At 42.7% G+C, this 14412-nt stretch overlaps 1 protein-coding gene across 5 annotated transcripts in view; it reads right to left on the reverse strand.

Moving 5' to 3' along the window:
- Positions 1-4084, reverse strand: part of NCOA2 (nuclear receptor coactivator 2) — a 269141-nt gene extending 265057 nt beyond the window's left edge. For 2 of the 5 annotated variants that reach the window (XR_011070653.1, XM_068525333.1), the window contains exon 1: positions 3981-4084. The gene's annotated coding sequence lies outside the window, so the exon portion shown is untranslated. Of the gene's footprint in view, positions 1-2424; positions 2662-3454; positions 3517-3613; positions 3703-3980 lie in introns of those variants that run through there. The other 3 variants (XM_068525334.1, XM_068525335.1, XM_068525336.1) reach the window with 3 other exon arrangements.
- Positions 4085-14412: the final 10328 nt, after the last annotated feature.

Here is a 14412-nt window from a genome sequence, read left to right on the forward strand (position 1 = left end):
AATATCAAATAAGGACACACTGTGCATTTCAGAAAACTAATCTTCTAGAAAAATTGTTTAAAGATCCCCCCCTTTGTTTTGGTACCCAACATCCTAATGACTGCTTAAAAGCATCCCTTTTAAACTCAATTCAACACAAACAATTTTTCCTAAGAAATCCAACCTGTCAACTTATGGGTCACATTTCAACCTGATGTGATTTGAAACAGCTAAGGTACTGAATCCTTAAATACAGGGTGTGTAATGAAAGCACTGCTCATAGGTCCTTGCTTCTGAGGCTTGCAAAGCTTTAACAAGATACAACTAAAGATAAAGCCAACCAAGGAGCACTGCCCCTTTATGCACTCACACCGCAGCCCAAGTTCCCCTCTGATCTTTACATTTTAGGTTTCTAGTAAAATGCGCTTCTAACACTGAGCAAAGGTCATGTAAATTATATTTAACCAATGAAGGGTTAAAATCAGAGCTAAACTATCTAAAAAATATTAAATTCATAATTGGTAAGCTCTTTTCTAACCTCTGCTTCAGTATTCTGACATCTAAAACTCCTCTGTTAAGACTGAAATTCCCTGGAGGAAGAAGGCTCAGATCCAGTCTGAGAGCACACAATGGAATCACAGCTGACGATGCACATCTTTTTCTAGATGTCTCCATATGCTTGAGAGGTTTTTTTTCCCCCTAGCAGGCATTAGGGGACTTGCTACTCACTGCCACCAAGAATCTGAGAACATTCTCAAGGATTATTGTAGAGAAGGAGTAAAATAATGTGTTGCTCTTGAGCATACAAAAGACACATGTCAGAGTGGCCTTCAGTAGCTAAATTAACTAATGACGGGGCGGTTTTGAATGTTGTCAAATTTTGAACGTTGTTTAATTTATAATACTCCCTACTTCTAGCACCTAAATGTTTGCTTTATCATCACAGTTTTTACTATTTTATCACTAAAATAACACCTCAAGGGCTAGAGCAAAATGCAATTAATTTTTGTCTATATGAACACTTACAATTACACTGGATTGGGAATTCATGGTAAATACTGTTCCCTAAAACTATAGACCCCTCAATTCTTTCTTAGTAACCTAGTATTATTAAAAGCTCAAGAAACCAGTATACATAAGTATCACGCACATAAAATGCCTCAAAAAACAAAACAAATTCCTCCCAAGATTAAATTCATGGGATACTCATCACAAAATGAACAGATGTATTCTCAAGCTAATATTATTCATTCTTTGAACTCCCAAAGATTCTACAAATTCCAGTTGGAAAAAGGAGCCTTGTTGCTGTCAATGTGCACTAACCTCCCCAACAAAGAACAGGAGCGCACACACACACACACACACACACACACACACACACACAAAGCATCGCAGCAGCAGCTGCTGTCTTTTTAAAACACTGCTATTCCTACAGAGGAAACTGTGATCTTTACAGAGAACCGAAGACCTATCCTCCCTATTCTGAAAAGTCAAGACTTGAGGAAGTCACTAGACTGTACCCAACAAACAGAGTAACATAACCAAAGATGTCTCCTAACCTTGCAAAAACCAAAAAAGTACCCACACACTGTACCATTCAGTAGTGTTTAAGCAAACTAAAATAATTTATTTTTAAGAATCTCTTGTGTGGGAGTAATCTGACAAACTACATTTTACTCACTTTCTTTCTGTAGACAAATATTCTTTGACCAGCTTGTTCCTTAAATACCAACGCTTTAGGTTTCAAACAGTGATGCTTTGGTTCCTAACTTCATTTTGTTTACTTAAGAAAGAGCAAAAAAACAGAAAACAAAAAATGCATACCATGAACCACAACTTTTTTTTTTTTAATGTCATCCCAAACACCGAACCTCCAAGTGCACTTTGGAAACTGGCGCTCTAATTAATCAAGGAACCAGTGAAGCCATTACAAACAATGATGCTTTACACTCCCAATAATCAACTGACGTGAGTTTTTCCCGATGCCTTCGTTTTCAGAGAACCCTTTCAAATTTCATTGTCCCCACGCTGGAGTAGCTGAGTGAAACTGAGATAGAGATAAACAGATAACTCCTATGATCCTCAGCACGTAAACCGAGCGCTGAGGTCCAGAACGCGATCACTACAATATATGCCATTTTAGAAACGGGCCTCGGACAGTTACTGCCACATCTTAAGTGCCTTTTAGACTTCGTCGTGTCTAAGACAACGTCTCTGGTGGTACCAGAGATATACAGTATCTCGTGCAAACTACGTTGCCTCTCCCGGTCAGAGGCCCCGTAAGTGACGCTACCCCACAGATCTAGGAGCGGGTGACCAGGGATGTGCAAGAGTGGAGAGCTCTTGGCGTCTCCATGACTCCCCCGCCCCGCGCGCAACTCCACTCTAACTGGTCCGGAAGAAGCCCCGCCCCCTCCCTTCCTCCAGCCCCCGCGATTGGCTTACCGACACCAGGCAGGTCAGTTCCCTGCCTTCGATTGGCTCACTGTCCCATCAGTCACACGCAGCGAGATTCGGGTCGGTGGGAGGGGAAGGCGTTGGAGGAGGTGGAGTGGGAGTGGGATTAGAGGACGAGGTGGCGGAGGAGGGTGTTCAGGCTCGGTCGCCGGTTTAGGAAAGTTTCCCCTACCAGTGACAGACCCGGACGGCGTTAGGCCCGGTCCAGCTCCGGGCCGGTGCAGGGCGCTCGGATCCCCGATTCCCGCCCCTCGGTCCCGCAGGCCCCGGAAACCACTAGGGGGAGGGGGAAGAGGGAGGGACCAGTTAACCAGGGACCGACCCACCCCCGATCTCGGAAGAGGCGCCTCCGGGACTCCCCGGAGGGGCGAGGGGCGGGGGGCGGGGAGCTCCTGCGCGCAGCGAAGACCCTGACCCCCTCCCCCAGCAGCCCCCGGAGGCCCGAGAGAGAAGTGTCCCCGGGCCCGGGGCGTGACCGTCGCGAGCCGGCCGGGAGGGCCCCTCCCGCTTCCCGCCTGGGGGCCCTGAGGGCCTGTCCCTTCAGGGGCGGGGAGATGGGGGAGAGAAAAGGGGGCGCTGGCGAGCCAACCCGGAACCTCCCGGACCGCCTCCCGCCCCCAGCCCCGGCCCCTGCGCGCCTCCTGCACACACGCCCGCACCCAGAAAGTTAAGTCAGGGGCAAGCCGGGCTCGGCGCCGCCGCGGTCCGGCCCCCGGCTCCCCGCCCCCACCGCAGCCCGGCCTGCTCGGCCCGAGCGCGCCGCCCGCCCCGCCCGCCACAGCTCCTTCCCGTCCGCCCGCGGCGCGCGGCGCCCCTCGCCTCCCACCCCCGGCGCTGACACGGGCCCGGCCCGGCTGCCGGGCCGCGGATCCCCTCCTCCCGGCGTCTCACCCAGCCGGCCGCCCCTGACACGGCGCTTCACCTTCACACACCCCCGAGCACTTCCCAAGTCCTGCCTCCCCTCGCCCGGCTCCCACCCTGCGCAGCAGTCGCTCCGCGTTTCCATGAAAGAATGCACCTTCTCCGGCTTCACCTTTCCGTCCCTGCCTCGCGTCCCCCGAGGGCGCAGGAGACGCGCTCCTCGCCGACCCGCACCGGGCAGGGCGGCGGGCGCCTCGCTCCTCGGGCGGGTGCCGCGCCCGCGCCCCCGGCCTCCCCGCCGCGCCTCGGCTCTCACCTCTCGCCGGCGCCGCGGGCTGCAGCCTCCGCCCGCCTCGCGCTCCGGGACTCGTCTCCCGAGCTCTGGCAAAGCGCTGGAGCGCCTCCTTTCTCTCCCAGGGACTCCGCGTCTCCCTGCCGCTTCCCGCCCTCCCCACCCCCCAAGCCCCAACTCCCCAGCCTCGCGGCGCCTCCGGGATGCAACTCGCGTTTTCCGCGCACCGGGGCAGCGATCGCCGCACACAAAACAGCCCTCTCGGCGGCGCGCGGCTCTGCCCGGCTTCGGCGCAGGAAGGGCAGACGCGGCCGGGGGTGGGGACGCGGCGCCCCCCGCCCGCCGCCCGCCTCCCGCCCGCCCTCGCGGCCCCCAGGGAAGGCGCGGTTACCGGCTTGGGTCGGTCACGCCGTCAGGTGCCGGCTGCCGTCGGCGCTGACCTTCGCCGCCGAAGCTGTGGCTGAGGCTGCGGCCGCCATGTTCCCGTGTTAATAACTGCTGCCTGGTTGTTTATTTCAATGGAGATCCTCCCCCAACTCCCTCCTCCTCCTCCTCCTCCTCCTCCGCGTCTCCGCACTTGCCGAGAGAGACACAGACCGCGCAGAGCTCGCGATCAGGGGAGGGGGCTCGGGAGCCAGGCAGTCCCTCCCCCCGCCTCCCTGGCCGTGGCCGCAGCCAAGTCCTGTCACTGGGGAAAGGACGGAGCGGAAACTTGCGTCCCGCGCCCCCGGGGAGGGGGCAAAGGTGGACGGAGGGTTCTCCGGGGAGCAGACCCTGGCCGCGGGGTCCGCAGCATCTCCGTCGGCGGAGTCCTCTAAGAAGGCGACCTGGGGAGAGGTGAAGAGTGAGGAGAGAAGGGAGAGGGGACAAAATGGGTGACTGTGGTAGAGGGAGGGTGACCTATGGGTGACTGGAAGTGAAGGGAGAGTAAACAGATGACTCCATGGGAGGGCAAAGGGCAGTGCCAAAAAGAACGAGTGGATGGGACAGGCCGGGGCTGCAGAGTGGAGGCAGTGGGATCTTGGGGCTGCAGACGGCGGGGCAGATGCCCCCGCACGAAGATCGGGGAGAGCCCAGTGCCAGGTTCGCCCCGCGAGGAACCTCCCGCCCGCACTCCGCCCGGGCCCCTCGGCCAGCAGCCTGCACCCCTAGGGCGCACCTCGCCCGCCCGCGTCTGCTGCTGCGCCCTGGAGGCGCCCGTCGTCCATCAATTCAACCTCGGCTCCTAAGACGATAGGCTTCTCCAGTTGTAGCCGCATCTGAAGAGGGGATGGAGGGGCGCGACCGTGCGAGGCGAGCTTAAAAGGGTGCCACCCAGCAATTGCATGATAAAGCAAAAGGACACACAGTGTAAAGCCTGACCTGGTTGAGCATTCTTGTCACGACATGAGTCACAAAAGTTTTTTAGTGGAAAGTCCACTTTCTAGACAGAAAGTGATGTTGGGGGGATGCAGGAGAGTTGCACTGAAAATTCGAAGAGAAGCCTCATAAAGGTTACGTGGATCAGTTTTATGCTTTGGAAAAGCAAGTTCTTCACAACCCAGATACATTTCATCCGAAGAAATGAGCAACATTTGTTTAACAAATTTCCTTATTTTTAGTCTTAAAATGAGAAAGGTCACTTGCCATAGACAATAATAGTGTTTATTGAACACTTACTATGTGTCTGGCACTGTGCTAAGTGATTTATACATTTTGATTCTCAAGCCTTACAAAGTAATTACCATTTTTAGCCTTCACAAAAAAATGAAGCTGAAAGAAGTAAAGTAATTTGCCTAGGGTCATACAGCTGGGAAGCTGGAGAAGATTTGAGCCCAGTTCTGGCAGACTCCAGAGCCCACACTTCTAATGGTGTCTTCAACCTCAAATTTGTGGGAGTACCACCAATTTTTTTTCGGGAAAGAAAAAAAAACGTGTGTATGCATGACTACGGATAGAAAATGTTTGGAAGGCTATAACAAATTGTTAGCACTGGGGAGTATGAGTGGGTCTGTAATGGAGTAGTACTTCCACTTTTATTTTGTACACTACAGTGTTTGAAATGTTTGCATTCACCATGTATTAATTTAATAAATTTTTGTAGATTATTTTAATTACATGGCAAACAGAATAAGGTTTCCTGAAAACCCAAAGCTCTCCAAAAAACTGGGGAAGAAATGGGAAATGGAGGGTTTTTTAATGACCTGTTTTCTTCCACAAATTCTCATCCATAGTATTCCTACAATGAGGTAGTAGTCGCCTGAGGTCTGTCGCATTGCTGGACTCCAATTTCCTTTCCTGTCATCACCCCCAACTCTGAGTTGTGATAAAGAAAAGATTCTCCTTCTGGCTTTCTACTCCTCTTTTGGCGGAAGTCCAGAGTTCATCAATACTCTGCAACAGTAGATTTCACACTTTCAAAAACCACCCATGATATCTGTGCAAATTAATGACTCCCATTGCATTTCCATGTTACTCAATAAAACTTACTCAAATACATGACTGTGTCTATAAAAATAAAACAAACAAAAAAATCTGACAGCTTGGCATAATGAGTTGCTTCCAGCTGCTAACCGGTTGCCTCAAACCTTGAGGAATCCTATAACTTCTGCTCTCTTCTACAGCCTCTGGTCTCCCTCAACACTTCATGCTGTAGTTATAACAATATTCTGTCTTGCACTGGAGTTGTTTATATATTGTCTTTCTCTTTCACTAGATCGTAAGCTATTCAGGGCCCAGAACCATGTGTTGTTCTTGTTTTTACATGCTATAGCTCCTAACAATATCTCATATAATGTTTGCTGTTTATGTGAATCTGTAAAATGTAAACAACAGTATCCAATCGGTCTTCATGTCCGTTTCCCCAACTCACCCTCCAATACCTTGCTCTTAAAACGTATTTATAAAAAATGTTTTCAGTATTTGAAAGAATTTAGATTTCTGTAAGACCTCAGAATAATTGTTCAGGAAAACCAGCCGTTAAGTATTGGTGAATTATCATGTGATAATGTAACATGAAAAGGAAGAAAAGTAAGTAAGTTGGCTTAATTATTCAGTCAAAGAAAAACTAAATAAAAGCAAAGATATAGGAACTGGATATATTACCAACAGAGAACAACCCAATAAGGAAAAAACTGTGGGTGCAAATCGTAAAGGGGAAGGAAATTATTGAAATTTAGTAGAAACAGAAACGACACACCATGGATGGATGAGGCAAGTAGACAAAAACCAAAAAGAAATGTCAGCCAAATCACAAATGCAACTTAAAGTAGTAAAGAAAAACGATAATTTATATAGTTAATAACACACCTAAGAAAATCAGGACAATGTGAATACTATAGGACAAGAAATTCTATTTCGTCTGCCTTCTCTTCCTCATTCAACTTCAAGTTACTTTCTTCATACATAAACTATATAAAAATGGAAGATTCAATATGATTTTTGTATTATTACTACTAGCATGCTTCATGATATAATGAGAGGTAACACAGTGTGGTAAGAAGAGCTAGAAAAGATAGGCAAACATATGAACTGCGCTTTGCTACTCAACATGTGACTAAATATCTGTTTGCTCATCTGTATAATTGTTGCAAGACTCAAACAAAATGGTATAAATAAATGTGCTTTGTTAACTCTTAAGTTCTTTATACTAATGGAATATTATTATGTTGATTAGATCCACGCATAGCACAGTTATCTCTATTTCGGTGTTCCTTTCAAGTTATAAAAACAAAAAAATTATCGTTCATTCTATTAAAAAGGTAATCACTGGAGGGGGGGAATCAGTTAAGACATTTGTTTGACAATTTCATTATTGAAAAAAACAACTGTTTGACCAAATGTTTCATTCTTATTGTCTGCGCTCTCCAAACCCCTTAAATATTATAGCTACCATAAATGTGTCTGATACAGGTCAAGTGTACTACATATATTTTTATTTCTAATCAAAGTAGGCATTATATGTATTATTATTCTCATTTTACATATGAAAAAAAATGAGGTTCAGAGAAGTTAATTTATGCCAGATCATAGAGCTGCCTTTGCAGCATGGCTAACAGATTGTGCTAAAATTCTTTCCTCCATCACAGAAAATCTCTACTACTCTAAGCAACACATTGTCTTCATCCTTATTTCCTTAGTACCTATAACAACTCCTAGAACATAATGCAAGCTCAATAAATGATTGTGAAATGAATAAATCAATGAATGAGGGGTTCCATTCAAACCATACTACATACTGTCACAAGATTAATATTCCCACTTCTATTTCTTTCCCACTTGAAAACTCTTAATAATCCTTAATTGCCTACAGAATGCAATTCAAATCCTTTACCTTATATTCAAGACCATCTTCAGTAGGACCCTAACTGCTTTTTCTAGCAGTAACAGCAACAAAATACTTAATACACCCTCACTCATTCCAGGGTGTTCTGGAAACAGACTGACATGAGTTTCAATCTTAGCTCTTACTAACTGTGTGAACTTCGGCAAGTTATTTAGCCTCTCTGCAAATTCTATCCTGTGCAACAAGGTAAGAAAATGAAAAGGAAAGAAGTAAAACCATCTTTATTCATTGATGATGTGAGTGTATACATAAAAAATTCAAAACAGCCTATAAACTATTAAAATGAATGTAAGATCACAAGATACAAGGTCAACAGTCAGAAATTATATTTCTATATACTAGGAAGAAGCAACTGGAAAATGACATTTTTAAAAATGTCATTTACAGAACAAAAAAAAAATCAAATACTTAGGAATATATTTAAGCAAAGATATGCAAGATCCCTGCATTGAAAACTAAAAACAGTGCTGATAGAAATTTACAAAGTCCTAATTAAAAGGAGAGATGTGTAGACTCAATATTGTTAAGATGTCAGCTCTCCCAAATTGATCTATAGATTCATTACAATCCCAGTCAAAATTCCAGCACGTCTTTTCAGTGAAAATTGAGATGCTAATTCTAAAATATATATGGACATAAATATATATTATCTAGAGCAGTCAAGACAAACTCAAAGAACAGGTTGGATAATTTACACTACTGATTTCAATAATCAGTGTAGAGCTAAAATAATTAAGACACTGTGATATTGGTGTAAGAATAGACAAACAAATCAATGGAACAGAATAGAGTCCAGAAATAGACCCCCAAATTTACAGTCAATTGATTTTTTACAAAGTTGTCAAATTTGATGGAGAAAGGAAAGTCTTGTCAATAAATAGGGCTGGAACAACTAGATAGCAGTATGGAGAAAATGAATATTGATCCCCTCCTCACACCATGTTACACAAGAATGAATTAGACATTGATCATAAACTTAGAAGTAAAAGCTAAAACCATAAACCTCCTAGAAGAAAACATGGGTTAATAAATATCTTTACGACTTTGGGGTAGGCAAAGATTTTTTTTTTTTAAACAGGACATGAAAGACACTAATCAGAAAAGAAAAATAAATGATAAATTGCAATTCATTAAAATTATAAACTGCTCATCAAAAAATGCCACAAAGGAAGTGCAAAGGCAGTCCACAGATTGGGAGAATATATCTGCAGTACACATATCTGGCAATGTAACTGTATCCAGAATAAGCAAAGAACACCTTCAAATTAATAAAAAAAGACAACCCAATAACAAGATGAACAAAAGACTTGAAAAGGCACTTTACAAAAGTATGTGAATGGTCAATGAATATATGAAAAGATGCTCAAAGTCATTAGTCATCAGGGAGCTAATGCAAATTAAAACCACAGGAGATATGACTTACCCTCTAGAACAGCTAAAATTATAAAGGCTGACAGTACCTGGTATGGGCAAGAATATGGAGCAACTGGAACTCATTCATTGCTGGCAGGACTATACAACCACTATGGAAAACAGTGTGGCACTTCCTCATACGCTTACCATATGACCCAACAGTTCTAAGTATTTACCTAGGAGAATATTGATCTGGATGATGATTACATTTTGACAATGGTTCATCAAACTTTATTGAGTTGTACACTGGGGATTTATGTATTTTGCTATCTGTAAATTATACCTGAACAAATTACTATTGGCATTTTTTTTAATGGAATAAAAGAGAAGTTCCTCAATATAATGAACTGTATGTACAAAAATCCTATAACAAATGTCATACTCAATGGTGAAACATTTACACCTGCTCCTAGAGATTGGGAAAGAGAATTGGAAATAGAATGTCCACTATTACCATCTGTATTCAATATTGTACAGGAGATTCTAGTCAATGCAATGAAGAAAAAAATGATATAACTATCACTAAGGAAGAAATAAAACTGTCATTATTTGCAGACGGCATGAACGTTTATGTAGAAAATCCAAAAGAAGCAACAAATGATTAGAATTAAATTTTAGAAGATCTCTGGAATGGAAGGTTAATATACAAAATACAGTTGTATTTTTATATATTAGAAACAGAAAATGAAAACTTGAAATGTAAATTGAAAAGCTTTTTGGCAATATCCATTTAAGCTGAGCATTTCTGCTTTATGACCCAATAATTCCACTCCTAAGTATATATCCAATAGAATTCATTGACTGAAGAATGAATAAATTACAGTGTTTTTGCTCAATGGAATACTATATTGAAATTAAAATGAACACACTATAGCTCCATGCAATAAAGTCGATAAATCATATAAAAATAATCTTGAGTAAAAGGAGCTGGATATAAAAGAATACTACTGTATAATGTCACTACATAAGATGGAAGATGGATAAAACTAATCTATAGTGATATACCAGGACAGTCGTTACCTTTTTTGGAGTAGGTGGTGCCTGGGAGAGCACATGAGGCAGATTTGGAGATGCTGAGAATATCCTATTCCTAATCTGAGTGGAGGTTACTTGGACGTGTTCATTTCATGAAGCATTGTGTGCACAGCTCATTCAAGGTATAAACATGACCTGTGTACCTACCTATATATATTAGACTTCAATTAAAAAGGTGTTATTGTTGTATGCATTTACTGATGTTTCCCTAACTCAACTGCTAGTGCCTTAAAGACAGGGATCATATTTTAGATTTCTTAACGTCCCACACAGATTTTAGCACATCAACTTCCTGAGATGTTACTTTACTTAGCATAAGTAGGTACAGGCGCCAATAAAGTTTATTTAGCTTTAGTAAAAGTATAAGTAATAGTAAAACAACATACATATATACACATATATATACAAATGTAATCAATTTAAGAAGTGTTGACAGGGGACTTTGTGGTCCAGCAGTTAAGAATCTGCCTTCCAATGCGGGGGACGCAGGTTTGATCCCTGGTCAGGGAACTAAGGTCGCATATGCTGCGGGGCAACTAAGCCCACGTGCTGCCACCACTGAGCCTGCGTGCTCTGGAGCCCAAGGGCCACAACTAGAGAGAAGCCCGCATGCCACAACGAATGGCCCGCGTGCCGCAACTAAAACCCGACACAGCCAAATAAATAATTATTTTTAATTAATGTGTTTATTAAAAAAAAAGTATTGACATTTTTTCTACAATTCTCCTTTCTCTCATGTTTACCTTGACTAACTCGAAAATAAAGATGTCTATTAAAAATAGAAACTAATAAAAATTAAATGTACTCTAATAAGTTAAGAGTTGGTCAGCTGTTGATCTCATCTCACTTAACATAAAGGTTCAGGCAGGTAGGCTGAGAGGAGTCTTAGAATAAGAAGTAGGTTCTAGATCAGAATCTAAGCCCATAAACAGGGTGACTTAAACACTTGGTTAGTTGGTTGGTTGGTTGGTTGGTGGCATCTTTTTATTGTGGCGAAATATATATAACCGAAAAATTGCCATTTTAACCCTTTTTAAGTGTACAATTCGGTGGCATTAAGTACATGCACATTGCTGTGCAACCAGTATCCATCTCCAGAATGTTCTCATGAAAATGTTCTGGACGTGTTATCAAGGACTCAGTTTCCTACTTGAGGACTTTTTAAGATCCCATGCAGTTTGGAAATACTGTATCAGGGAGCTAAAGCTCACTCAGAGGAAAAAAAGATGCCTTTGGTTAAAATGCAAGATTTTTATAAAATCCTGGGTGTGAAGGGGAATGACTGTGTTCAGTTTCAGCTAGGACAGAAAAAATACCTTCGTGAAAAAGAGTGCATCTGAATAACAGCTCCTCTTCCTTAGGAGGACCATCTTGCTTCTTTTGAAATAGGCTTCTATAAATGTGGACCACTTGACAAATAGTCCTACTCACCACAGAGCCCTCATTCTAGCAATATTTCTTGGGCTTTAAAATATAAAACTCTGTTTTTATTCAAAACATTTACAGGGTCAATCAATGTTATATTTTAATTAGTCTATTATTTATGAATGTCAGTTTTTGACATCCTTGATGAAATGCCTAGGCTCCTGGCTTGTTTGTTTTATTTTGGTTTTAGGTTTTCCCCAAGATGATTATGAAGTTTCAGACACACAACTGCCTGAAAGATTGCAGTTGTCCTCTTGCCCCATCCTCAAACCCCTTTAGATGATTAATGTCCTAGTTCTTACACTGAGTGGCAGGCATGTGGATATTTATTGTTCTTTATATCTGTCATACATGTTAGAAATATTATTTTGTGTATATTCAGTATTTAATAAAAACAACTTAAAAAAATCCCTTCTATGATATAAATTTTACTTAAGCACATTCTTTTGTTACAAAATAAGAAAAGCTAGTACTTAGATCCTGTATTTCTTTTAGACTAAGTTTTAAAATAAACTACTAATACTGGATACTTTCTAATACACTCAATCCCTGATTTATACATGGCCAACGAACCACCTAAGACTGGCAAGGTTTTTACTTGACTAGAACTCTCTTCTCTTTTCGCCTCTGCCTAGAGGTTTTCCAACTCATGTTTCCTCCTCCCTCTCTCTACTATGAGCTGCATAGACAGCTTTTTCTTTCCCCTGCGTACTAGTGGTTTCATTTACAACATCACCATTTCCTCGTATCTGAGCCCTATGCCTCTCAAGAGTTTTGCTGTTTGTTTGAACCCCTGCTGCCATCCCTAAGATAAAACACCAAACACAGTTGAGTTTGAAGACTCTTCTGCAGTGTGACCACATAACCCCAAGGCTCACCATTTGAATCTAGACACGCTTAACAGAGTCCCTTTCCAAATGCAGCAGATTAAGTTCTAGTTTTCCACAGAAACACACACATGATGGTTATGTTCTATTACTACTATGGTGCTATTTTGGATTTCACAGGTTTTAGCAGGGCAGCTCTGAGAATCTAAACCCCTTGCAAAACCTTGTTTCCATAGAAAAATATGTTCTGCCTCACAACTAATCAGTGAACAACTAAACTTTTGAAATAAATCCATGAGGATTGCCTGTACTTTTCATCTGAGACTTCAAAGCCTTTCACAAAAACATCATTTAAAAAAAAAAAAAAAAGCTGTTTTACCATAGCTAATAGTTATTAAAGGACTTATGTTCACAACTAAGAAGCGTGTGTTAACAACCTTTGGACACGAAATGCTGGAGATAATGCACAAATTATTACCAGGGGTATTGGATATGCTTCTTTCCATTTATTAATTCAACTCAAAGTTATTGAGTTCCTATTCTGTGCAAAGCATTATTCTCAGTACTGGAGACCAAGTACTGAACAAGACAGGGAACAGCTTTATCTTAATGGAATTTACAAGTGATGTGCCTCATACTGGCACTTAATAAATACCTGTTGAATGAATGATTGAATGTGGCTAAGAAAACCATTCGAATATGATAAACGTTTGTTTTATAAAAATTAAGTGAAATCAGTGAACGGAGGGGTTGCAGAATGCAGAACGTAAATTAGACAGGAATTTGTTCCAGCAGTCAAGGTTAAAATATTTCCTTATTATAACAAAGCAATACTGGGTAGGACTGTTGGGTGATCACAACCAGAGAGCTAGTATCTCTACCATCCACATGGCCTTGGCTTTGCAGAGCACTGGTTAGAAGACAAGTGCCATCCCACCACTACCACTATACCCTTCTGCAAATTATAACTCTGAGACCAAAGTATATTTTATCTACAAGTAATTTTGATGTATCATCTTAACCACAAGGACTCAGTCTCAGTTTATGATGGCATTGTAACAGTGAACCCAATTTTACCAAATGGAATAGAGGCTTTAGTCTAGAATAATGGGGTTGCATTTTAAATCCCATCTTCATAGATATTTGTAATATACTTCTTCTTTATGATATCACGTATGATTGCAATCCCCCAACAGGAGATATTGAGAGAGAGAGAGAGATTTCAAGGAATTGGCTCATGAAATTATGGGTGCTGGCAAATCCAAAATTTGCAGGGCAGGCCAGCAGGCTGGAAACTCCAGCAGGAGCTGACATCTCAGACTTGGGTCTGAAGGCAGCCTGGAGACAGCTCCTTCCTTTGTGGGAAGCTCAGTCTTTTATCTTAATGCCTTCAGCTGATTAGATGTGGACCACCTACATTATGGACAGTAATCTGCTTTACTCAAAGGCTACTGATTTAAATGTTAATCACATCTAAAAAAATACTTTCACAGCAACATCTAGACTGGTGTTTGGCCAGACAGTTGGGCATAAAAGCCTAGACCACTTGACACATAAAATAGCTTTCCACTATTCTATCAAACTAACTGCTTCGGGATGGTTGGAGAACACGAAAATCTATGAGGGCGGACCATTGCCCCAATCCATTTGCCATGAAGTGAGCTCCTTGATCAGAAGCGATGCTGTGTGTAATGCCATGACAGTGGATAGGACAGCCTGTTCTGTGGCCACCAGTCCACCTCTTTCCCCAGAGACTCTTGTCATCGCCCAATGCTCTCATGAACAATGTAGTCACGGTG

This window comes from Eschrichtius robustus, chromosome 17 (genome assembly GCF_028021215.1).
Source record: "Eschrichtius robustus isolate mEscRob2 chromosome 17, mEscRob2.pri, whole genome shotgun sequence".
Taxonomy (NCBI): Eukaryota; Metazoa; Chordata; class Mammalia; order Artiodactyla; family Eschrichtiidae; genus Eschrichtius; species Eschrichtius robustus.